The 24,737-nt window shown below is 43.7% G+C and overlaps 1 protein-coding gene across 4 annotated transcripts in view; it reads right to left on the bottom strand.

The window, feature by feature from the left end:
• Positions 1-8,337, bottom strand: part of ATXN1 (ataxin 1) — a 219,145-nt gene extending 210,808 nt beyond the window's left edge. The window contains exons 1-3 of one of the 4 annotated variants that reach the window (XM_082045761.1): positions 8,273-8,337; positions 7,737-8,021; positions 1,403-1,523 (exon numbers count right to left, since the gene is read on the bottom strand). The gene's annotated coding sequence lies outside the window, so the exon portion shown is untranslated. Of the gene's footprint in view, positions 1-1,402; positions 1,524-6,852; positions 6,913-7,736; positions 8,022-8,272 lie in introns of those variants that run through there. The other 3 variants (XM_082045760.1, XR_014183358.1, XM_082045762.1) reach the window with 3 other exon arrangements.
• Between the last annotated feature and the right edge of the window lie 16,400 nt (positions 8,338-24,737).

Here is a 24,737-nt window from a genome sequence, read left to right as displayed (position 1 = left end):
CTGCAAATAAATACAATTTCATACAAGGCACTAGCTAATTCTGAAAAAAATGAAACGCTTTGGGGGAATCATAATGTCATAACAAAAAGCTTTCTTCGATTCAATCTCCCAAGTCAATAGCTGCTACCAAGTCAGTTTTCTTCCAAACTGGAAAGATGAAACTTGTCAGCGCACGGGCACTTTGTCTGGTTTTTCACTCTCAATAAATTCTTATTGCTCCGAAGAGATATAGTGGTTACAATCCACCCCCACCATCCAAGCTCATGTGTAAAACCGTAACAGGCATGACTTTGCATGTAACTACTTGCTCAGGCAACTTCCCTTTAAAGCACAGCACCCTTCCCCACAGCCACAATAAAACGTAATTTATGTGCCGTATACTTTTCTATGACATGCTGTATACATTAAAAAGTTATTCTGCAATGGAGACCTTCTGATCAGCCCCTCATAAACAGAACGCTGTAGTAATTAAGTTTTCTGGCTGTAAGTAGAAAAAAAAAATCCTTTGATTTTCTGCAAGTAAGCACTACATTTCATTTTCTTTTATTTAAAGACACAGGCAATTTTCTTATGACCTTTATCTTTTTTTTTTTTTTTTTTAAGCATTAGCAGTATTGCCAATCCCAAGCACTCAAAAATCGTGTAACAGGTCCAAAAATCCAGGCTGGCTTAATGACAATCAGATTAAAGAAATAAAATAAAAATTTATGTTCTTTTTATTGGCAGTATGATCACTGAGCCTTTAGACTCGTTCTTTTCAAGGTATTCTCCGCAACCATACGGGAAGGAGAGAGAGAGGAGAAAGAGAGCAGATTGATATACGTGCACTATTGCATCCTGTCTGGCTACGGCATTTAGGGGGAAAAAACCCAGAAGAATTGAAAACATTCCTCAAACCAGAGTAAAAAGACATCCAGGCATGTCAGTATGACTAGTTATCCTGGGAAGTAACCTTATGCCAGAAAAGGTTTAGTGCACAGGAGGAACTCAGGACACTAGAATAGTCAAGAAGGCTGCAAGCAACAAGAATCACGGAAAACTAACATAAAAGTGACGGGAGGATTTATACAATTTTACGCGTGGCATTTCACAACAAAAATCAAAGCCTGTAAACTTTCTCATTCATACTATCATCTTTTAGTAACTGAATATGCTCTGACCTGAGGTGAGCATTAAAATCACTCATCTGGAACCCACTGTCCTGTAAGTCACCGAACTGAGTCACCAGAGTTAATGGAATTTTTCCGAGGAGAGTTTCTCAAGGACCTCTACTGTCAGACAAGGGAAGTACAAATCATGGGTAGGTAACTGTACAGATACCGGTAAGGTGTCCACGCTAATTAAAGCCCAGAGTAGAAAGTGTACGCTTCTTCGAGGAAATAAAAAAGCATCATTTTCTCACCTTATTGGCAGTGCATATCTGCGTGGTGAAGACAGAAAGGAAGGTGGTCACTGTCCGGCAGGGGTCAAGAATAAATTCACAGCTTGTATTGCTTGCCCATCTGGCTTGGCCTGCAATGTGGCTGTTGATCCAGGAGTTGAGGAGATGGAAACCAAAATAAAAAGAAACAAAAACACAGTTAAGCGTCAAACAATTTACAACATGCTAAGACAGCCCAATGAAGACTGACAGAGACTGCTTTTGCTATTACTCAAGCACAAATAAGCTATAGATTTAATCCTGCAGACAGAGCACATAGAGAGCAGAGCCCATTTATTCAAACTGAGTGCTCTTTTTCTAAATGTGATCTTAATGAGGTGAAGAATCATAAGCGGGTTGAGATGACTGTCTTCACTGCCAACAGAACATGTTTTATTTAAGGAGGGGCATCATCCAGAAAACATATTGCTGCAGCTACTACTATTAGGTGAAAAATAATCAGCTTTGGGAACATGACATTACCTTGCGCACTATTCTGTCATTAATAGTGGCATCCTAGAGTCAATGCATATTACTGCAAATCCCCAAATAATACAAACAAAGGAAAACTCTACCAATGTTATGGGTTATTTTTTCTGTTTCTATATTTTTACTCAGTATAATTACAAAGAGCCAGCACCGAATTTCTGCTGACATCACATATTAAACAACATACATTTTGGTTTTTCACTTGGAATCTCACCAAATATCATTATCACTCTTGGGACAATAAAAGGATTTAGTAGGACCATTTCTCCCTCGCCAAGAAGCATTTTTGTTGTTTTAGTTCATAAGCATACTTACTCGTTCCTATTTATGGAAGGATTTACACACACACTTAACTCTAGATAGCTTCTTTAATCAATCCTCATTCAGCAAAACCCTCACTGGGACACGTACTAAACTAACTTTGCAGAGTGGGACCAATACACACACACAGATTTGCCTGTGCCTGTGTTGCACAACCACCTCAGACTACAGCTTTGAGGGAAAGGGAAAAAAAAAAAGAAGCATTATGTTCTCAACACATGCACTGAGATCAAAAAGGAAATATGGTCATCGATGGGGTTTTTATCTTTTTGCAAAAGTCAGGAGTCAGCAAAGTTCCTGACATTTTAAAACATTAGTCATGTATCAGCTCAGCCAGAACCAAGTAAAAACCTTCAATTTCTTTAAACACAGAACGTGAAACACTGAACAAGATTCCAAAATATAATGCCTTTGTCCAAATACCTATTTATTTATTTATCGCACTTAGAGTCTTGCATAAAAGTAAAATAAAAGGATGAGGCCAGGATTTTCAGTTTGCAAAGCTCAGGCTACTGAAGTCACTGGAACACAGCACATCATTTCTTTGCAATGAAATATCTACCTGTGCCGAGCCTGCCACACTTCTGCTTCTCACGCTAATTATATTCTTTATATCTTAAAGCAGAGCTGGTTACAGCCGTCTCAGAAGTGCCCTACAACTAAACCTGTTACCTGTGCCCCGTGAATGGCGCTCGCGGTACCCACACCATCCTCCAAAGCCGCCAAATCATGCACAACCCCGAGCCTGTCACGCAGCCCCACAGCTCCCGAGCGGCACCGGCGTGAGCTGCCTCTCTTCAGACCATCCGCGCAGGTCTGACAGGCCTTTCCTTCAGAGCCTGCCACGCTGCTTCGGCGCGTTTGCCCTCCAATTAGCGCACCACAACAAAAGCAGCACACCGTATGAACGGCGACAGTGATAACCCTGCCTGCCACCTGCCAAGATGTGCTGCTAAACTTCAGCGAGGGGAAAAATTAGGCCTTGATTTTGTTTCACTGGCTACATTACTAAAACGATTCTTTTTAAATTCTGAGGTTTAAATCCTTAGCTGCTTTTCAGGTGGCTGCATTTAAGTGTCTATTTTCTTAATTAACAGGAAACTAGGCCACTGGATCTATTACATAAAATTTTTTCTTAAGTGAAATTCCAGGTCTTTTGTAAATGCTTTTTAAAACAAGGGTAGTTTTTTCAACTTTTCTAAATAAATTCAATCAAGCCAGAAGGACAAGGGAGAAAAGACGCACTGCTTATTTTCAAAAAGTCTTTTAACTATGTATATATGGCCTTTTTGAAAATAATTACTTTCTAACGCTCTTAGTCACACAGGTAATTTGTCTTAAAATAAAATATGCATAAGCAGCATGCGGCACACAAGGGCTCACTCTACAGGAGTCGTCCTGCGTACGATTATTCCACACTCTCCAGCCCATCCTCCTAACAGGCTCTTCTATTTCAAGCCACCTCCTCGGTACAGAGGCCCAAAACGGAGGGGGCTGTGCTGAGCAGAGGATCTTCTCTCCTAAGAAAAAGGGCCGAGTTAGTCGAGGCACTGAAAAGCTGCACTTCGGGTGTAGGAAACTACCCAAAAACTCCCCGTGCCCTTGCCCCTGTGAGGAGAAATGCCTCTGCTGGGCAGGGGGGCTGAGACCTGCAAACTCGTAACACCGAACCCGAGACCACCAGCTGCCTGGCACCGTGAGAGCCGAACCACCGACAGGCGTTTCTCATTACCTCCTCCAGCTCCGGTGCTCTTACCATCAGAGAGATTAAATATATCTGGTTTACTGAGATATTTCTGGATTGCATTATGTTCCACCCTGGTACTACAAACGCTCGGGAGCTGTGGGTGCTGATGATTTCTCATCACTGAGACACGAAATCCTCTGGGCCAAGTTCAATATTAGTGTAAGTGCATGCAAGATTAGTGACTGGAATAGGGGTGTTAACCACTTCTGCAGACACTTAACGCAGCTCCCTAATCAGGAAAAAATCCTATTTAAGCCCACAATGCTTTTTGCCGTAAAAAGATATAGAGAAAATAATGGTGATACGCAGCAGATCACTTTCTGAGCTCTGTTACTTTACTACATGCCTGGATTAAGTCCAACAAATGGAGTTATTCTAGATATACAACCATGTAAGTGGCTCACAGTCCTGTCCCCTGGAGTCACTCCAGATTTATGACATCACAACAGAGTGCCAAATTTGATGCCTTTAAAAAATTATACCTATGTTTGTGAAAAACTGGCTCAAAAGAGAGGTGTCCAAACACTGTGAATGAAGACAAATATACATTCCTCAGTTAAATATATTTTTAAGAGCAGCATGCAGTTTGAAGCTAATCAGATTGCATATTTTTTTCAAGGTATTACTAACTTTGTGGTAGAAAGTCTCTAATCTATGGCTATAATATTTTGATGAGCACAAACAAAAAAAAAAAAACAAAACCAGAAACTAGTTAATGATAAGAAAATGTGTTTAATAGTATATACTTATTTTTTCATCAATAGAAAATCAAGTCAGCTTTCACTTAAAACAAAAAAGGGCCTAGACCTTGCTAATAACTACAGAGAGACTTAACAAATCTAAGTGACGATAGTGATATCGGGTATCACTGTTTTTAATTTTACTGGCCGGATGGTGTAAAGTACAGTATGTGGGTGGAGAATAACAAGCCTGTGGCCTAAACTATGAACGCTGGAATGGGAACTGTTACAAACTCACAAACACCATTACAGCCACCAAACAGTTAAATGAGCCAGGCAGAAAAAAAAAAAAAAAAAAAAAAAAAAGAAAAAGAAAACTCCAGAGAAACTTTTATGCTTTTATAAGCCAAAAGCATTTTTACAATGTACCACACCTTCGCTAATTTGCTAGTAAGACACGCAAGTGGTACTGACGATTTGGCTAACCTGCTAAGCGTGCCACGTACCGTCCCATCCGCCTGACACTAGAGTAGGCACACAACACCCTCCACGAGCAGCTCAGCCATGAGGAAGCCAGCGCCGGCCCTCCAATTTTCGGCGAGCCCGTGGTGGCCGCAGCTGTACCCCAGCACGGCGGCACGGCACTGCACGGCGCGGGCAGGGCTGGCGGGAGCCCGGTGGGTCGCTGCCAGCCGCACGCACACCTGACTGGACGGTGAATATCGTCTGTTACCATGGCAGCCTGATCTAATTACATGACTGATCAAGGCTGGAGTAAGCGGCGCTGAAAGCCTACACCGCTGACATGTCGCTACACGATGGGAGAGACAGACAGACAGGCAGGCGAGTGCGGAGGAAAATCTATCGACCTCTGCCTTATGTAAAAAGTGAGGAGATTACAGCCACCTTTTAAAAAAACCTGCTGCCCGTAAAATACCCAGATGGTTTTATGAACAAATTAGGTGCAATAACGTGCAATTACAACTTACTATTATCTCGCAGCATCACAAAAATAACTACGGCGTAATATTTTCCCCAGCCATTCTCAATTTCCCTCTCCCTCATTCATAACCCTTGCTCCGTAGCATAAAACTGAACTGTGTCCATCACCCGAACCGAAATAGATTAACACGAAGCTGGGATTTTCCTTCAGGGGAAGGCTTCGTTCGAAACTGAAATTAAAAGTCCTTGACTTCTCAGTGCGGAAGCAGAGTAACTCACTATGCCTAACCACATCTGACACGTAAAGTAACCATTACTGCATAAAATACATAACCATGAGCGTTAAAGGTTAAAGTGTAACCTGCATTATAGAATATGATTTTTTTTTTTTTACCATATGAAAGGGAAAAGGTCTCCGGCAAAGGTCATCTACCTGCACCCTTGCAGATCCGTACACAGAAAACATTTGTAAGGATGACGGTTTTACAAACCCGGATTTCTTCGTCTGGGCATAACAGGAATGCTTAAAATGCTTCCCCCAATTCTATCTGGAGTTCAGGCTCTCAAGGGAGAGATGCTGCTCTGAGGAGTCCCTATTACACAGCATACGGTAAACAAAATAAAAATAGCCTGTCGCTCTTGTTATCTACACAGTGCATTATATAACGGGCTTCCGACTTGTTTTCTTTTCTATTATTACTCTTCAGTAATTCCTCCTCTTCAATAACATGTAAATCGCTCCCAATTCTGTCATTTTATTATTATCACTATTACTATTACAGTAGGAGCTAACGTTTTCCAGCACGCTTTAATTTAGACTTTAATATCCTTCAGAATCGCATTGATGGATTCAGCACCCACAAACGTACAAGGGGTTATTTATTTGTTTTTCTGCCGGTAGATTACGATGCCTTCGGCAAAATAAAAGCAATAAATAAATAAATAATAAATAAATAAATAGAAATATCCCCCACAACCCAAACCACCCAGCCCGACCGAAGCCAACCCCGAGGCGGAGGGGGGAAGGGGAAGGCGAACGGCAGGAGGGCAGTGGCCGCCGCTGGACGCGAGCGGAGCCCCGGGGCGGCGGCGGGGAACCCCGGCCCCGCTCGCCGCGGCCGCCCCGGGACGCCGCCGGCCGGACGCCGCGGGCAGCGGCCCCGCCGGAGCAACCCCCCCCGCACCGCCGGGCCTCCCGCCCCGTCCCTCCGCCGGCGCTGCCCCTCCCGCCCCCGCTCCCCGGCCGGCAGTACCGGGTGGCGTCTGCAGCCGGCCTGGGCCCTGAGTGAAGCGGAGCGGGGCCGCTGCCGGGCACATCCCAGCGCCGCCTCCTCCTCCACCGCCGCCTCCTCCTCCTCGCTTCATTCACCCTCCGGCTGCCGCCCAGCCCCGTACTACATACGCCGTGCGGCGGCGACCGGCCCTGCCGGCAGCCGGCCCCGCGCTGCGCCCCGCCGGGCCCGCCCGGCGCACACGCTCCGCACAGCCCCCCCGCACCGCGCAGCCACACGCACGCACAGACACACACACACATACACATACACCCCGTGTCGCCACACGCACGGCGCACAACACACACACACAGGCGCAGTCTCACACCCCGAGACCGCCGCACCGGGGGCAGCCGCGGCTCGCAAAATGTCCACCGGCCCCGCGGCCACCAACACCCCGCCCGGGCCGAGGGGGGGTGGGGGTGGTAAGGAAGGAGGAAGGAGCCGGGAAGAGGTGGGGGGGCAGCGCTGTACAAGCGGCTCCCGCTGCGGGGCCGCCCCGGCCCCAGTGCGTGTCCCCGGCCCCCTGCTCCCGCGGCGGGGCTCGCCGTGCGTCCGCACCTCCCGCTCCGCTCCCTGAGCCGGCGCTCTCGGCCATTTCGCGGCCGCTCCCCCCACCCTCCTTCCCCCGGGGCCGAGCCCGGCGCGGCAGCGCCTGCGGGCCGGGCCGGGCCCTGGCGAGCCGGGGGCGGCCGCAGCGAGGCGGACTGTAGCCCCGCGGCGGGGTGGGCTGTGCGCTGCCCTCCCTCCCCGCGACCCCGTGTTTTTCCAGCTGGAAATTGCCGGCGGTTTGCAGTCTAAACAAGGGAAGAAGCCGGGGGACGGGGGGGAGGCAGAAAGCAGAGGAGGAAGAAAAAGCCACTTACTGTAAAGTGTCAGTGGAGGTGCGGTTGGCGGGGGAGGGGGGGTCAGAGGGAGACTCACATACAAATGTCTTCCTAGCTGATCACGGGGCTTGGGTCTGCTTTTTTGTTTGTTTGGTTTTTTTCCTTCCCCCTGCAGTGACACAGGTCCGGGATGTCTCCACCACTCTAGTAGAAATGATGTCTGCGGTACAGCGCTCGCTCCCTCTCCTCTCTCCAGCATGTAAATGGGTAATAGAAGCCAAATATGGAGCAGTTGGCTGCCTCTGCAACAGCTCAAGGATCCTACTTCATGCAAAAAAGGGGGGGGGGGGGGGAGAGAGAAGGGAGGAGGAGGAGGAGGAGGCAAGGCAATACTCTGGCAGGCGGCCAAGAGAGCCACACAGATTATTGCATACGCACAGCACCGCCGGGCCAAGGCGGCCTTAACCCTTTGCGGGGCCGCCGCACGCTGCCCGGGAGCGGCGGCGGCGACGGGCCCGGGGCCGCGAGCGGTTGGAGTGGGGGGGCGGGAAACGACGACTCGACTCTCCACTTACCTTCCCCCTGTAACACTTCAAAGGCCAGGGTGGCTCTCTACGGCGGGATTAATCCTTGCCAACACCGCTCGCTGTTCCACAGAAGTCCCTGCTCCTGTGGCAGGCTGCGTCGCCGGGTTCTCAAAAGCACTTTGCAGGCAGGCAGAAATGAGCTGGGGAAGGAGAAAAACCCCAAACTCGTGTTATTTAAACGGGGAGAAAGAGACAGCTAGCGAAGCGTGCTGTCCTTCAGAAATGGCAGGGAATGCTGGTTTAAGGGATGCATGAAAATCAGTTGCTCAGTCAAGGCTGGTCTGCCTCTCTAAGGGAGGAAATAAAACTGTGCTGGAAGCCAGGGAATGCTCTCCAGCAGCCTCTGCGAGAGTCAGAAATGGGTGATTTTATTTAAGATGCCATATTGCGTTTCGCTGTGGAGAACTGTGAAGTGATTTAGAGCAAAAGCCTGCATCCCACTCCCTTTTTCTGAATTAGTTTTATTTATCCGGATCCTTGGCATATGCTTGAGTTGCTTTGTAGAAAGTACCTTCCACTTCATTCAGACCAAAGAGGCTCTGACTCATACCGTCACTGAACTACAAGACAGGCAGGGCTGAACCACGCATGTTTGGGTACTAACTCCCTCTGGATTCCTCAGTACGCATCTCATCAAAGATCCCCTCGCATCTCTCCCAGCTGTACATAGTCCACTGTCAGCCTCTCCCAAACTCCCCCTCAACTAAAGCAACTTCCACTTCCCCAGCGCTCCAGCATCAGCTCATTACTCTCTTTACCTTTCTCAACACGGGTCTCTGCAGTGCCATAAACTGCAGTGATGGGCAAATAACAAGCACAGATGCAAACGGGAGACAGGAGACAATACCCTTCTTCTGGACTGGCTCACTCTGTTCTTCCAACTCTTAGAAGAAAAGACAAAACACCAAAATTACCAAGCTAGGTACAATTTAGGGAAATAAAACAAATTACGAAGAAATGAATGGGAGGAATACGGCCAAAGGACAGCGGGCTCCCAGGCTTGCATGCAACCTGACAGTGGTCTATAGAGCGCCATTCACCCTCTGCTTTGGCATCAGGAAGGGAGGTACAGCACAGAGAAAGCCTCTCCCCACCCCAAAGACGTTGCAAAAACTGTTGCATAAATACCAAAGGACATTATGTACCCGCTCCATAGAGCAGATGTGCATTCCCTGCATGGCCATCCAGACCAGGCTGTTTATTGCAGCTTGTACCAATTCACCACAACAATAAGCTCCAAGGTACTGGGTTTCTAGTGCAGGTATATCTCCTGTGTGTCCCTTATGTATCAGCATTAAATCTTAGCATTAAATCTAGCATTAGAGTCTAGATGCAAAGTACTCTAGGACTCAGCTTGTCGTTATGCAGATCAGCAGTAGTCCCTTCTATAAATGACTGTACTAGTTCACCGTAATTGCTAAAGAATGTAATAATAACATTATGAACTGCAGCACTCTTGATTTAGAGTTGATACCGTAATATAGACTAGCTTTCAGAAACATAAGGATCTTTTACCACAGCACCATCTTTAGTTCAGGTTCACTATGAAATACAATGTCATTTACCATTTTAGGAGTGGTCTGGGGACAGAAGCAGGAACAGGCCCAGATGCCTGGACAAACGTGCCACTCAGCACTACGACACGGTTAATCTAGAGCTGCAAAGCAGACAGCAAAATTACCTTCAGCCCAGCTAATACAAGGTTCAGTGATTCAATAAAAGGAACCAAGGGAGAGAGGTAGAGACTGGAGATGCCTGAAAATCAAGTGAAAGCCCTGGAGAAGCTGCAACCCCATCATCAGGGTTCAATTCTGAGTGCGCGGCATTCTCCCATCTGCCACCTTTTTCATTGCAGTTGTACAGAATGTTACCTCAGGAGAAAGGAATCTTTCCTTCTCAAACGTTCACCTTGCCAAGAGGTGTGGCACGCACAAAGAGAAGCCACATTCATGCTGAAGCAAGCTTTGGGCAACTTTCCCTTCTGCAGCAGGCTCATGTAAGAGGTTGTGTATTCCTCCACTCTGTGGCTGTGGTATTTGCCACAGGACCCGCATTTTTTTGCCATGCTCCGGGCTCTAGGCTTTTAAGTCTTCATCTATGTTTCTGTTTCAGAGTTGAAAAGAGATTCCTAAAGTCTAAGTCTATTGTAAGTTGAAGCAATACTGTTTTCCTGAGGCATCAGGCAGCCTTAACCCATGGCTTTGGGAAGTGCCACAACTGCCACCAGCCATGGCAGGTTCATAAGCCATTCCTCACCTCCTTTTTAACTTGCTATATGTTGATTGCATTAACAGATGAGAGATGAGGGGACTATTCCTCCATAGACATTGCCTGACACACAGGATATACTACCATGTCACAAGATGCCCATGTGCCTCTGCAGCTCCCCTGCTCATGGCCTACACCGGCGCTCAATATATTCCCTCCACAAACAATACCACAAAATATGGAGGTGCTGGTGAAGGCAGAGGGGGTGGGAATCAGCACCTGAATGTGAGCTTTGCTGAATGGCCAGGACAAAGGTCCCTTTGTACCTATTAAAGCAGTGCAGCCTATTGACCCAGAAATGCAGAACTAAGCCAGAAGAGAAGGTAATTTGCTGTGGAAAGTAGACGTGATTTTACCTGCCACCAGGACAATTCATACAACGGGAATGGAGAGAGGCAACTCAGCACTGAAGTGGTCAGATCCTGCTTGAGGGCTACTCCAGATACCTGCAGCGCACTCTCACAGCAAAGAGCCACCCTAAACCCCATCACCTTGCCCCTCTGGGGAGGGCATACAGCAAGGGATGCAAACGTAAAAGTAGCAGCAAACTTCCAAAAAAAACCTGTTCCACTGCAGACCTTCCTGCCCCTGGGGAATGACGGAGAGCAGAGATACATGACAGATGCCAGGCAGGTGGCTGAGTGCGGTATGTACAGGGGTCCAACACCCCAGTGGCGAGTGGGACGCAAGAACTCACATCAACTCCAGTATTTTTATTTGCTGCTGGCGATGTGCTGAAACTGATATGGCTCCCAGCTGAATACAGTCTTGACCAAAAGATATTAATCAATTTGACATGCAAGACGCACGCTGTCTAGAAGAAACTTTCAATCCGCTAGTTGTACAGTATCACCTACACTGCGTATTTTTTACAATTAATAGTATCTACAAAAAGTGGGAAAATAAGAGGCCTAAGCAGTTGCTGGTTTGGGGGTTTGTTTGTTTGGGGGTTTTTGGGGGGTTTGTTTTGTTTTGTTTTTTTAAACATTAACATTCAGGGAAATCCACTGATTAACAATGTATTGAGTGTGAAAAGTAAATTAATAATTATTGATCATACGGTCTAAGTCTTCAGTTTGTCATAAAATGACATTGTTGGTCTCATTACAGCCTCTAGTGGACAGTAGTAATCCACTTCACAGATCTGTCATACAATTTGCTCAAATAACAAGCGTTACCAAGGTGGAGGTTACTCCCAGAGAGCATGAACACACAGTCATTCTTATCTCCTGGCAAAAACGATTTTTGAATGCAAGCAAAGGTTTGTTGTCATTACTTGTAAGGTGCCTTGCTTTACGTTTCAGGTATTAACACTGACTTGTAAATAAACAGAGAACTTCTGCTATTCGTTTCAGTTTCAGACAGCTTTCCTGAAAACTAAATTAATCTCAAATATTTTTATAACAGAAAATATTGGATGCCATGTTTTTGGCTTAAGTAAGATGTTTTTATTCCAACTCAGAATCTGCCGACTGTCCAATCCACCTCCTATCTATTTATAGCCCTCTCGCATTCAGATAATTTTTGCTAATGCAGTTATTTTCATTATTATTTCAGACATATGCAGCTGATTTAAGGCATTTTAACAGCTCTAACAAATGAGAAACTATAATTTGGATTACAGCTGGCTAATTAAGGTATGCTTTCCTCAGGGAAGTTAAAAATGTACAGAATCTGAACAATAATGTATTTGGAATGTATTCTTTAACGTGAAGTGCCACTTGTGTGAGCATAATAAAATATGACTAACATCTTTACTCTTTGTGCATTCACTTAGAAATGAATCTACCTCCTGTCAGAACAGGGATGTTGATGATGTTCTCCAGAACTCAGTGATAATTTTCAGATGGAAGGAAATTAGATGGGTAGACATAGAGAGCCAATGCTGTCTCTTTAAAGCCACAAGTATCTCATGCAAATTAACATTTAGTGAAATGAGAGCAAAGCATTCATGAAAACTAAGCAAGTATGTAGTACTACACTGTGACTCAAAGAGAAAAATCTTATGGTCTAAAATACTGAGGTCCTTTGCAACTGAATTCAAAGGAATGGCTGCCATTAATTTGCTTAATTTTCCACACTGTGGTTAGGTATCAGTTGTAGGGTCACTGAAAAAATCAGCATTTGTCATGCCTTATTATACAGGTAATGTGATACTTAGGTTAAAATAATGTTTACCTTATAATTCTTTAGCTTTTTCAAAAGAAACAATCAAGTTCCTCTTTGAATAACAATAGCTTCGATAGTTTCAAAATAACAACAGGTCCTTAGAAAGATGCAGATCTGAAATAAGATGCTTTTGTTGTTGTTGTTTTTTTAAACAGGGAAAGCAATTCATTAAGGGATTAAGAAAACCGATGACTCCTCTGAAGCCTTAAAATCAAGACTGATTTAGTCTTTTGAATAAGCTGTCAGTCAGTTACAGGTTATTGATCTGGAAGGAAGACCAGCTAACCTGCCAGTGGCCACACCAGGGTGGGCCACAGCCACGGGTAGCCCCATAAGCTGTTCCAGCAGTGACCAGCAGAAAATAAAAGTGCTAGGCCCTTCTCTAGAGGTGCTTAAGTAGCCTAGGTGCCTCTCAAGTAATAACTGCTGTGACCTGTTAGGTGCTTCGTGGCCTGTGGTCTTAAGCTGTCAGAGGTCTCCATCCATGTCCTGGTCTTCACGTATCACCTCTGACCCTGCAGTTACCCCAACGGCTGGTGTGAGCAGAGCGGCCAAGCACGAATGGAAGCTAAAACTGACGTCTTATTCCTAGAAGTGATCACTTATACTGGGGTCAAAGTATGCCAGCAGGGAAGCTTGGTGGAGAACGCCTTGTTTCTAGGGATGTCAAGGTAGTGCTCTTAGCAAGGATTAACATTCAACCAAAATGATGGTGCAGACCTCAGGAGAGTTCACCAGTTGCTTTCTGGGAGAGGGCTCTCAGCTGCTAACAGGGAGCAGTCGGAGGCCACAAGCCCTTGTAGGAGACACGTGTTGTCCCTTTAAGTCATACCTGGTACAGAAACTTATCTGGGAGTTCACTTGCCACGTTTTTTTCTGTCTGTTAAGGGCGTTATGGTCTAGACAGATTAGATTAGCATCTATATTGCAAACATTTAGGGTTGGGAAATAACTCTTGACCTTTCTTAAAGCGTCTTACCCGTATATAAGGCAGTGTGGTTTCTAAAGTCTGTTACAGTCTCTCTGATCAATGCTATACATATTTTGATAAGTGAAATGAGCATTTATGGGAGGAGGGGAATGGCCTAGAGTGGGATGCTTACCTGTTTGAAGCGACCTAGGAACTGAAAACATGGGTTTTTGACTCCTAAGTCCTTTAATGGCCCCAACTGAGCTATTCTGGTCTATTGAACAAACCCTTCCTACCTCGTGGATCATTGACCTGTCAGACCTTCAGAGCCAATGTGCTCAATCCTGCTGCCAAATCTGCACGTTTTGTCCATGCACTGAAAATGTTTATCTTTTATTGAGAAAAGGTGCAATATATGAATAACAGATATTTTCTACCCTCACTGCCTCTACATCTTCACAAAACATGACACACATGAGCCTTGGTCCCAAATGTCTCATGTGAATTCGGAACTGAAGTTTACGCAATTCAGCCAATACTGGTAGATCTGGGCTCCTGCCTTGGCTTCAAGACAGGGATACGTGCAAGTTGCTTTATGCCCAAGACCAGAGTTATTTTGTATCTACCTTTTTACCAGCAAAAAGAAAACTAATAACTAATACAGTAATAATCAGAAATACAGTGATACTCCCAAAATATAGACATCTTTCACACAGAAAAGAGCTATAATTTTTGTTTTCAAAAGTTATCATATGCAACAAACTGCAGTCACATGCAGCACAGGAATGGCAACTTTGAATGGTGCATAAAAATCAATCAGAATTTTAATTTGGATAATTTCAGTACAAAGGAATTGCTATATCCCCTTGGATTTGATCCATTGTCATGGTCAGTTGGAAAATCCTCAGGCAGAGATGGACTGCAGGTGTGACAGTGAATTACCTGGAGAGTTAGAAGTCCTCAGCCTGCAAAGCTTTGACCAAGAACCTAGGTGAGCAGGGGAAATATTTACCTTTCATCCAACTACAAGCTGAAGTGGTATTTTTCCTGTTTCTTCTGCAAGGTCACAGGGATGTGTCCAAAAAACCCTGAAACTCTGTAGTTTAGAAAAATGTCCTTGGAAAAAGCAGTAGGAAGCCTGAGGTAGGATATTACTTTAAACCAGAATTATTTCAGCTTGTGCAGACCATTTCGTAAACAGACTGGCATTGCTTTGACTTCTTACTGCACAGAGATTCCCTCAGAGATTTTTCCAGATCCTCTCGTTCCCTCTTTACTCTTCAGCAGAGGTCTTTCTACTCAAGGTAATAATTGTTCCCCTATTGGCTAAAATGTCATATCATGTCTCTCTTTTTCACCCTGCCAACTTTATTCCACAGGGGAGCTCCCATTTTTATGTGTCTTCCTACTGCTCTCCTATCATCCTCATATGATGTTATTAACTTATTTATACTTAAGGTAATGAAAGATACCTGTTCAAAGCTCTAAAAGCCCTGGCACATAGCAATTACAAGAAAAAGACAACAGTGTGAAAGCAGTTTTCTCAAAAATAACTTAGGCGGGCACCCAGGTACACCAGAAACACCAGCCCACTGAAAGTACATCTTCATCCTTCTCGTAAATGTGTGTCTTTTGCCACAGGGCCTCTCCAAAAATCATAAAATCGAACCCTTGTGAAGTGTAGGCTCTATCACAGGGCTAGACTCACTCGTGCATAAATTGTTCTGCCATGGGGTCAAATATAGCCAAGACAGTGGAGTGGACACCTCGGGGCAGGACCACCTCATGGCAAGCTGTTCCTACACAAGAGGTGCTAGTTCTGAAATTGTTCCTCACTATACATTTTGCACAGTTTCTATTCTAATTTTCTTTGCACAATAGGACATAAGAATGGCCAGACAGTGGCCAAAGCACAACAGTGGTCATAAGCAGATGCTTAAGGAGACATGGGCATTATATTACTTCCTCCATGTACTCTCCAGCCTCCCACTATTTTCAGCTCAAAGGACTTCCTGAGCAGGATGTGGTTTCTGCCTATTTAGTAACCCTCAGTGGATTTACCTCCGGAGACTTGACCAGTCCCTCCCTCAGCATGTGTGAACTTTAAGCATCCACAGTCTCCTAAATCATACTGCATAGGTCAAGTCCCTGATGCAAGAAGAATCACCTCATCCTGCCTGCTTCATTCCATGCTCCTAGCTCTTACACTGAGACAGAGAGTTGGCCAGTCCCTACTCCTACTCTCCATCCTACCCAGAACTTTGCAGACATCTATTCTTTCTGAATTATCCTTCTTCCAAGCTGGAAAGGTTGTTACACAAACCACTCTACTGAAGACTTCACTGCTTCTGCCCCAGTTCTAACCTGGTTTTGAGTCTCTTTGTCTTGGTTTTAGTCCTGTGTCATCCTCACTCCCTCCCTTCTTCTGCCTGTAGAGTAGGAATAGTAAAAGTTATTCTTTTGTCTTGCAGAACAGTGGTGACACAGTGAAGTACAAGTATTATTCCTATTAAAGCAATACAGAATACTCTCCTTCCCAAGGCTTTGCCAAGGACTCAGAAAAGCAACAATTCCACATATCAAGGACAAGAGAAAACAGTATTAATATAAACAAAAATAAACCCATGATTTTATCTACATTTTTCTCATACTTGTTTGGCAACGCTGACTGACTAAAACACTTCCCATTTCATAAACTACTTCTGTCAACCAACCTACTCTGGTGTTAAAAATCTGAAGTGATGGGACATCTCCCACCAACCTCAGGAGATTATTTCACACACTTATATGCATAGCAGGTCTGAAAAATACAACATGTTACTAAAGTGGTTTTCCTGCCATTTCATCTGTCTCTCCCCTTTCTATGACACAACTCATTTCTTAGGACATAAATATTAAGTCATTTCTCACCTTTATTTGGCCTATCTTCAGCTAGGTATGTAAGCTTGGTGTCTGATTTAAGGTGTACAAGTTGTCCTGTTGTCTTAATGATTCTGAATCATACATTTAAAGTTAGGTGTGTGCTTGAGGGTATGTCTTTGTGAACAAGTTACGGTGAGGCAGTCAAGGGTGTGGATTTACAGGAAACCAGCTACTCTGCAATAACTGCAGGGATGAACATCCCATGCCTGCTGGTGAGTGCAAAGCGGGTTAGCCCAGAGAGAAACCCTGCCAAGATCACCCCTGCCTTCCCACCATCACTTTTGCTGCTGTTCTCTGAATACTGCTCCTTTTGCCAGTCTCTCCCCAGAAGAAATACTATACCTAGAAGTAAACATGATAGTTGCATATAGAGGGACTACCACCTCCCTCACCTCCACACAGCTCAAATCATAAGGTTATTTTAATGTCCTCCTACAACCTAGGAAACTGAAATAATATCTGTGAGACCTTGTCTCGCTCATGGCATTAGAGCTTTAGCCCTTTTTTAAAGTTTATATAGTACAATATATTCTTTGCAGTCTTCGTCGGTTATCATACACAAGTCCGCAAATTCTTGAAGCCCTTCTGTTTCCCTCTGCTGGTTAAAAATGTATAGCGGGGGGGGGGGAAACGGAGGGTGGGAAACAGTAATTCCTCAAATAATGATCATAGTCAAACCATGTGCCCAGAGTGGGAGGAGGGGGCAGAGGGCACAGAACTCATGAGTACTGTATACCAGTACTTGCTGCCCCAAAGATAATTCTGAGAGCCTGTAGGTGTTCTTACAAGATGCATATTACTTCGCAGGGTCCTGCGCAGAGTTGATGAGCTGTACAGAAATTCTGCATAGTTTATAATCTGGGCAAGCATCCCAGCCCGTGTTGTCTCTCGCTAGAGTTTCTTCAAAGCATCAGATGTTCCCAGGACTGCTCCCAGAGGCTTTTAGCTCTGTGCCAGTCACTGCCAAGTTGAACTGTTTCTGCAAGTCCCTTGTAGTGACCGTCGTGAAACTGCAGATGAGGAGCTTGCAGGATCTGCAAGAGCCCCTAAAAGCCTCAACTTGTACAGGAGTCATGGACTGGCCTCCAAAAACATTTATCTGAACCAAGGCACATTTATCTCAACCTTGTGCATGTTTAAGGTCTCTCCAATGTGATCACAAAATCTGCGTGATGTAGCTTGAAATGAAAGTCTTCTCATGAAAGTTATCCCTTTGGTGATTTCCTAAAACTGGTGCTTATATCCTAACAATTCCTCAGATCCCTAAATGAGGATCAACGCCCCTTTCCTGTTTGAACTTGATGCTCAAGTCAGTTAGATGAGGCCAAATTTCCTCCCAGGCAGTTTACACCATAAGCACACAGGTTATGTTGTCCACAGTAAATGATGCAAATACCCCCTTATTCAACATATCTCTCAGAAAAGTTTCCTCCTGAGAAAAGACTGCATTTTTGAGACCAGCTGATTTTTCAGAAATAGCAAACTGTCAGTGCGGCAAAAAGGTAGATTTCTTCAAAGGTGAAATAACATTTTATTTTAACCTACAAAAATAATAATTTCACAAAAAGAAAATGAAAGAAGAAATTCCAAAAACTTTTTATTCTTCTACTGAAGAACTGTAACTTGTTATTGCTTACTTGCTGTGTTTCCTGAAGATTCACATCTCTTCGTACATGTTAGTATTTTTAATGATTCTTACCAGCCAAAAATGTTCATTTGGTTTCTCAAGTTTCAGTACGTTGCCTCCCCTGAATCTGCTACTCTTGTATTAGCGCTTCCCACAATAGAATGTTGAATTCAGGTAGTTTACGGTCACCAGTTCCTGGGTTCCTTATAGTGGTCAAATCTTCAGTGAGCAGAAAGATAAGCTGTGAGCATTTACCAGCTTGAAATCTCTGCTCTCTAAACAACAGACAAAAAAATGTTTTTTTAACCTATTTTAGGACTTCAAACTCTGGATATCTGGCTGTATAATTAAAATCTGGATAGTTAAAATGTACTGAAAATACATTTACCATGGAAATGTTTCACCTATTAAGTTATTCCACTTCAAACTCTTCAACTCTGTGGTGTTACTATTTTGTTTTGGTTTGATGTTTGTTCCTTTTAAGCTAACCCCAAAGAATTTCACTCTCACCCATTGTGGTTTATCAAGCTGTAATTTGTCAGCACTGTAAGTATTTGTCATATACACCTCTCTACTGCTCTTCCCAGCTTTTTATTCTATGTGTTGATTAATAGCCCTTCTGTATTGATATTCTTTTCAGGAGAATTAGGAATGCCCACCAGATACTCATCTCCATCACTTGGTAACACTTCTCCTGGTCTGTTGTATAACTCTTGTATAGGGACGCTTGCTATGTAAATACTCTCCTTAATCTTCGCCTTTTGTTTCAAGGCTAAACCAAACCAAAACAATAACAAAACCTCCTTTATTTTGCAAGCTGGGAGCACATGCCATTAATATTAATTAATTTATTTATTTAAAGTTGGTAAAAGAATTTGCTCTTAGGCTGGGAATGTGACTGCCAAGTTTCCTGCCTGCAATTTGTTACGGCTCAGTAGTAAACTCCTGAAAATAGGAATTTGAAATGGAAATAGTGACAGGCCTTTTAACTACGCTATAATAAGCAGAGTGTTTTATCCTGCATACTGTATGTCGTTACACAATGGCAGCCTATCATAATGTGCACAGAAAACAAACAGGGTCTCTTTAGATCGTTCTCCTGGCTCAAACCGGGCAGACAGAGGAAGTAAAACAGGCTGAAAAGACAAAAGACTAAAAGGTCAAGAACACCACACCCAGACCTAAGCCCTTCTGTTATGCAGCGGAACACAGGGATCTTAGAGAACTTGCGCTTGAATAATTTGACTTTGATCAGCTTGCCATAAAAAAGAAAAAAAAATAAAAAAGGTGTAGTCTGCTACACTGCTGAAGGGAGTAGCGAAGGAGACTTTCCCTTAAGTCTTAGGCTGCAAGTTAATGTAGCCAGGCTTGCCCTGTTATGCAGAACAAAGCTCCAAAAAGTATCTTTCTGGCAAATGTTTCTTACCTGCTTATAATAGTACACTCTGTGTAATTCTGCACAGGTAAAACACATGAACATTAAAGCTGGTTCACATATTACCTTTCAAGTGTCAGTTGAAAAATGTAATTTTTCAGAGTTGCTGAACATCCAGAGTCCTAACAAGTCAGCTGAGTTTCTCCAGATTTCCACCTGTATAAACGACAGCACTACTGCATCTTCGTGAAAACGATATACTACTATTGTTTTTTACAAGGTATTTGGCAACCAGGAAAATAACTGAATTATACGTACAAAACAGATTCTCTGGGACTTCAACCAAGCACTTCTGGTTTGTAGCACACATGCTTAAATGCCATATATTGAACTGCCACATCATGTCTATTTTTACTAATTGAGTTTACTTACTCGTGTTTGGGCACTGTACCAGCTACTCAGCAAGTCCAGGAGATTAATGTAAAAGCCTCTCTCCATTTAGAAAGTATAGGCACTCGAGATTTACAGCTGCTTATTTTGAGGGTGGCTGACTGCTGATCCTGATTCTTTGAGTAACAGATGGTTTTGTGAGCTGCACTGATAATGAAAATGATATAATTTGCCTCTTTAAAATAAAGCAGAGAGGCAGAACAGAAGAAAAAGCAATGTATTCACCTTCTACAAGTATCATACCTGAGTATAGGGCGGGGAAAAATGCTCAGGCAAAACTGAAGGCTATCAATAGTCTTGAACATTCCCGAGGAAAAACTGGAATAAAATAACCCAGCCTGATCTGTACTGTGAAAGCATTGGCCCCTGTAACGTTAGAATTTATAGCTTTAATCTTCTTAAGAGCTGCATGGCTCTTCTCACATGCGGGGAAAACAGATTTGATGTTTCTGAGATTAAAACTACTGAGCTGAACTTTGCTTGTTATTGGCCAGAAGCATTTGGAAACCTAATAAAGCATTCCATTAAAATCTTGGCATTTTAGTAACACAAAAGAAATAGACTTCTCAAAATGCGAGTCCAAGGCACAAAGACACTTTTGGGAGTGGGGGGAGATTGTGGAATTTGGATTTTAACAAAGTTTGCAATGAATTAAAAATAGATCAAAGGAAATGCGAGGTAGAATGGAACAATAAATGCTTGATGTAACTAGCTATGTGCAATTCTTTGTTATTTAAACTTTATGACATTTGAAGACATTTTTTCATGTTCTTTTAAACCTCATACTTTTGCAAGTTGATGAGTAGCTGGAAAAAGTACGCTTGTCACCGACTAGCTGTGCAGTCTCTAGCAGGTAACATAAGGCCCGATTTCTTAAGATAATGAGGATCCACAACCACAGCTGAGATCCACATGAGCTACTAGTGTACTGGGCTGCAGATTATCAGCTTTCGTCAAAAAAAAAAAAAAAAAGCCCTGTTAAGGCTGGCTAGGCTATGATTTTAGTGGCACAGGATGCCCATGCTGAACAGTTACGCACCTATAGTCAGTATATGATTTCATTTGATCTATGAGGACGCAACTAATACTTCCATAGAGAGGAACATAATACTTGTAGTGATGGTATGATCTATGAGTTCAGAGCTGCAACGGGACTGAACAAGGGTGATGATCTTGCCAGTAGGGGTAAAATCTTGTACAGCACCACTTGGACTAATGAGATGAGAGCTGCTTGGTGCCCTTGCTTGTCTTCTCCACCAAAGTGCAGTGAAAAGGAGCCTCATAAACTATTGCTTTTACTGTGCTCTGCAGGCAAACAAACAAACAAACAGAAAAAAAGACTTATAATCAAACATAAAAGAAGTAAAGCTTCATAACCAACACTAAATATGACAGGTCTCTTGCTAGGTTCATTGAAGAGGTTTAGGGTTTTGTCACAAGATAAACAACATTAATTCCAATGTGCTTTGAAATGGCTTGGTCCTGTCTGTACCGGCAAAGCCAACCATGAAAGCTATGCGACAGTTTGCCAACACTTGGTTACACCTAATTCAGATCTTGTAATTACAGTCTTCTTATAAGTTGCCATATAGGAGCAGAAAGTACATGGGCTATCTTCTGGAAAGCTTGTGGTAAAAACCCTGGGATGCCTGTAGTGGTAATCAGGTTATAATTGAATGCCTACAAACAAATTTTATACCTGGATTTTACTTCATCCAGAGAAACAGAGTGTTAAATCTGGATCACGTAGCTGGTGTGAATGTGTCCTACACAAGTAACACAAGCTCATCGCACTGTAGATGACCCCATGGAGTTCACTTATGCAATTTTCTGCCCTTTCAAAAGAAATTCACCTTTACTCAATTGAACATTGCAGGGTGCTCATAAACTGGCTGATGTGCCTTATTTTTTGTGGCGCTAACATACGAAGAGCTATCTACTGTAACAGATGCTCTTTGACAGTGCAAAATAATAGCACTCAGACTTAAACTGTAAATTATGAACAATCCCTCTCTAACTACAAAATGAGTACACAGAATGGGCAGTCTTGTCAACTAAGATATTAGTAAATCAAGTTGAGGAAGACAAATTATTCACTAAAGCTAAAGTAACTAAAATTTTACTCAGTTAACACTACTGTCATTAGAGTTCTCTGGTTCTTTGCCACAATTAGTAGATACAAACAAGAGTGATTATAAGCAACACATAGTAAAATCAGTTACATGTTTCTTTGCTATGTAAAAGCAACATAAAGTGTATCTATTCTTCCTTTGTATTAATTTCTATCAGTAGCAAAGATGCGATACAAATACTTACTACTAGTAAGATGCCTGGTCACATCAAGACAGCCCTTTCCCAAGGGATTTCATAATTATGTTTTCCCCACCAAACCACAGACGGGGCCATGAATTAAAAGTGACCTTGTTGGCCCACTGATGCAGCTGTCATGTATTTGATTACAAACTTGCTAGTGCCAAGGAGGGGAGTTACAACATCAGCTGAAAATGAGTTCAAACGTAGCTTTCTGCACAGAACGCCCCTGGTAACCTGGCTGCAAAATGCATTTAACATGCAAAGATTTTTTTTTTAACTTCTAAACAAAATGCATTCATCTTGTCCTCCCTCTCTCTTCATGAAATCCTGATGCAAAGTTCTCCCAAAGGATGGGCTGTGGGCAAACAGCCTAGATTACAAGATCTGCAGCAACACCTGGACTATATGTGACATCTCAAGTCTAACACTTTTTCAGAAAGGACAAGGAAGACTTGAGGGGACCAGGGGCAAAGGGCTGTACACTGTGTTATGGTGGTTCTTGCCCCACAATGGCAACCTTTTGGGCTCTCAGGGATTCCTGAACATCATGGCAGGGATAGTGAGGACAAAGCTGGCCTTACAAAATACATGCCACTGCCCATGCAGCTGCATGAGGGATAAAATGAGTTTGCAGTTCATTGTTTCCTTCAGCATGCACTAGGAGACGTTTCTGTGTCGCTCACTTCAGGATCAGGCTTGCAAGACCTGATTCTTATCGAGACTCCAGGAAGGTTTAATACCCTTGCATTTCATGGTGCTCCTGGTGGGACTCAAACTCATCTGCATGACAAATGCAGGCAAGTTTTAGCCCATGCATTTGCACTGCCTACATCTCCTGCAGTACCTGGCGCTACATCCCAAATGCCAGAGCTAAACAAAAGTACACCAGGACTCATCTAGGTCTTCATGCATTAAGGAAGCAAGACTAACCCAATGGCTCTCATCTGAGAGCTGAATTTACCTTCTTTCTCCTTCCCAGATTAAGCAGTGAAGCAAGCACCAACCCCATCAGTTTTGCCAGTGCAGGTTCAGGGCGTGCCCGGAGGCATAGTTTGGGTGCTCAAAGAACTTCATAGCACTGGAAGACTTAGCTCAGGAAATGCAGGGGGTCCATGCCTGCCCTGCAGAGCCTGCCAAAAAGGGTGTGTAGGTACCCTAAGGAGTCTCCTGCCATTGAACAGAGCCAGCTACCTGGCTTTTTCCCATTTCCCTGGTGATCCAAGGTATTTGTATGCAAGTTACAAGGAAACCACCAGATCATCAGGGGTCCTGGTGGTCTCAGTCAAGATTGCTTTAGGGAACACAGTAAAAAGACCACTTCCCTCGGCCCCCCAGGGCACAAGCTGCCTACCTAGGATCCAACTCAGACACAGGTCGGGTGGTGGAAAGGCCCCTTAGTCCCCACTAAGAACCAGGCTAACAAGTGAAATGAACCCATTAGTCTCATTTCAATGCACACAGCAAAACCACCATGCAAATCTGCTACAATGGGCAGTTTGTGTCCATGATGCAAGTTAAACCCAAAACAGCAGAAGGGTCATAAAGTAAGGGTTAAAGTTCAACAAGGAAGCTGATAATGAAGAAGCCTACCCAGACTATGCCCTATTCTAGCCAGCATTACGTTATCTTCTAATTTTAGAATAGCTGAAAATTTTTCCCAGACCAGAAGCTGACAAGAGGCTGAGCAATGCCAATGTCGTTAAATCTTTGTTTTCAGGCACAGTGTTGTCTCCACACTGCAAGAAGTTGTTTCAGCATGTGAAATTTTACAGGAAGGCACACACTGTCAGTGGATGCCCATACAGGGAGCTATGTAATATGTTGAAACCATCTGGCATTTTGCGGTTTTGCAGTATCAGTCAGACGCACTGTCTGGAAACACAGGGCTCAAACCCAGAGTCCTTGATTCAGGTCAGATACCTACAGATGCCTGCGGACATTTGGCCGGACTAAGAGCTGTAGAATAAAGCACTTAATTAGGCAGCTGAAGTTTATGATTGATTTCAAGGCCAGCTGAGCTAGAAGCCTATTACTGCTTAGGAACTTTCAGTAAATGTAATTATTAAGGTGTGTTTGATATAATACACGGTCTTCAGGAAATGCTCCAAAATATCATTGTAAAGACTCATTCTGTTGCTGTTATGCTTTGTACCTTCTGACTACGGAACAGGCCAGATGATGTGAATCCTGATGTGAAGCTTACTGAAAACTACCACTAAAATTAATAGAGCATAGTTACAGAAGAGTATTTTGTATAGAATTACCTTCTCTGGAGTGTGAACAATGCTGCTGAAAGCAGACTCTGGGTTACATTATTCCTGTGATCCAAATTTTTTTAACCAGCTGATGTCACTAGGGAGATTTGAAGTCTTTATAATTACTGTTCAAGGCCTGGAGGAAGAGGGGAGAAAAGACAATG

This window comes from Streptopelia decaocto (assembly GCF_964273445.1).
Source record: "Streptopelia decaocto genome assembly, chromosome: 2".
NCBI lineage: Eukaryota > Metazoa > Chordata > Aves > Columbiformes > Columbidae > Streptopelia > Streptopelia decaocto.
The sequence above is the reverse complement of the archived record's forward strand: the minus strand, read 5'-3'. Positions and strand labels throughout refer to the sequence as shown.